Source organism: Mustela erminea, chromosome 7 (genome assembly GCF_009829155.1).
Source record: "Mustela erminea isolate mMusErm1 chromosome 7, mMusErm1.Pri, whole genome shotgun sequence".
Taxonomy (NCBI): domain Eukaryota; kingdom Metazoa; phylum Chordata; class Mammalia; order Carnivora; family Mustelidae; genus Mustela; species Mustela erminea.
Window position 1 is genome coordinate 54,582,226 of NC_045620.1, and position 2,320 is coordinate 54,584,545.

At 35.4% G+C, this 2,320-nt stretch overlaps 1 non-coding gene across 1 annotated transcript; it reads right to left on the minus strand.

The window, feature by feature from the left end:
* Positions 1–216: 216 nt before the first annotated feature.
* LOC116596702 lies at positions 217–410 on the minus strand. Its single transcript, XR_004288283.1, has one exon. It is a non-coding gene; the product is annotated as a U2 spliceosomal RNA (small nuclear RNA).
* Between the last annotated feature and the right edge of the window lie 1,910 nt (positions 411–2,320).

The following is a 2,320-nucleotide window of genomic DNA, read 5'->3' on the forward strand; positions in this document are numbered from 1 at the left end:
ACATTATCTTTGCATTTTTGATGCCCAGTACTAATAATACCTGCGCCATCTATGGTGTTTTGTATCATACTAAGACAATACTGATGCAGGTACTAATAGATGATTCATCTTACATACAGCTGATGTAAATTTACGATAGAGCTAAAGATAGGACAGTACAGTAAATAACATTTTATTTTATCTCTAGCTTATTTATTCATTTTTTAAAATCCCCCATGAAGGTGCACCATTCCCAAAAGAATTGCAATACCAGGTCAATGTATAGGGCAGACAGAGTAATAAACTCCAATTCTATCTCCTTGTTCCAAAAATTCAGGTAGTATATTGTCCTTAGATTGAAGGCTTTTCAGATATTAAACTTATAAGAACAGACACTACCCTTGACGTTAGCCAAAAGGCCAAGAAGCCATCTAGCTTACTTTATTATAAGAATAAAGTATATACAATGGAATGTTGTGCAGCCATCAGAAAGGATGAATACCTTACTTTTGTAGCAACATGGATGGGACTGGAGGAGATGATGCTGAGTGAAATATGTCAAGCAGAGAAAGTCAATTATCATATGGTTTTACTTAATTGTGGAACATAAGGAATAACATGGAAGACATTAGGAGAAGGAAAGGGAAAGTGAAGGGAGGTAGAAATCAGAGGGGGAGATGAACCATGACAGACTGTGGACGCTGAGAAACAAACTGAGGGTTTTAGGGGTGTGGGGGATGGGTGAGCCTGGTGGTGGGCATAAGGAGGGCTCGCATTGCATGGAGCATTGGGTGTTACATGTCAACAATGAATCTGGGAACCCTACATCAAAAGCTTATGATGTATTGTGTGGTGACTAGCATAACACAATTTAAAAAAAAGAACATGGTATATAATATATATAATATACAAAATGTATGTTGATCTACTGTTTATTTTATCAGTAAGGCTTTAGTCAACAGTAGTCTATTAGCAGTTAAGCTTGTGGAGGGTCAAAAATTATATTCAGACATTTATTTGATTACGTTCCATGCCCCTCATTCCCCTGTTGTTCAAGGGTCAACTATATTTGCTTCTTCTTGCAATCTGCTTTCTGCTAATATTCTGTAACAGGAGCACACACACACACACAAACACACCCTCACTGTGTTTCTAAAACACACATGAACCTAGAAAGATTATTAAAGCAATTTAACAGTGATTTTCTTTTTCATCTATAAGATGTGGATAATAATAGTACCTCTCTCAGAGGACTGTTGTGAGGATTTAATTGACATAGGTAATGCTTTTCAAATATCCCTGACCCATAGCATTAGCCATTATTATTAGCTTTATTATTCACTCATTTTAAGCTTGAGGCAATGTTATGTCCATAAATCGCTGCCATTAGTGACCTCTAATATAAAATTATTAACTGGTTCTATTTACTCAAAAGTCATTGCCATAATCCTAGGGGTAGGAATATCACGGCAACAAAAATACCCAAGTAGACTATTAAATCCGCAGGATCTGGATTGACAGAGCAATTATCTTGTCCCTAAGTGGACATTTTCTACCAGTTATAAAACCATCCTATTCATGCCCAGGTTTTCCATTCAATAGCTTTCATATTTCATCTGTCTTCTTGTGTTTCATGTGCCACTGCATCATATGTGTTTGTCAGTTAAAATAGTCAACTACATAACACCCACATTGTCATTGTCATTAGCTGAGAATTTCAGTTTAAAACACTTTTTTTGCAAGCACATTGCTCACTTTTAATATTTTCAATACTTTGACTTCTTTTTCTTTCTTTTTGTTTATTTTTTTTTGTCTCTGGTAATTAGCAACATTTTAAAACCCACCAATGATTTAAAATTTTAGAAAGGAACCTAAGGTTTGATCTGAAAGCCAAAACCTATAATCAGAGAAATAAATAGGTCTGAAATTTTCACATCCTTTGGGGAATCTCTTGGCATTTCTTTCTAATCTGCAGAGAAGGAAGTGTTGCGATCCATCTAACTAGGAAGGATATGATCAAGAACTGAGGACAAAATAGTGATATGGAGCAAATTCTGGGTTGTCTGTGGAAATATCTAACTCAGGACAACTTCTCACAGCCACCTGGAGCATTCCAGCTTTTATTACTCTTCTGTTTTGTTGAACAACTGAATTTTTGGCTTCTTTGTTAGAGAAATTTAGCCTGTTCCTTAACTTATATTATCACCTTATATCCCACTGTCTTAAAAATGACCACCTGTATGATTTTGACATGTTACTATCAGGTTGATTTTTAAAGCACCTAAAAATAAATATAGCTGCGTCTTTCTACATCATCTTGCATTCTTCTAATTAATGTGAC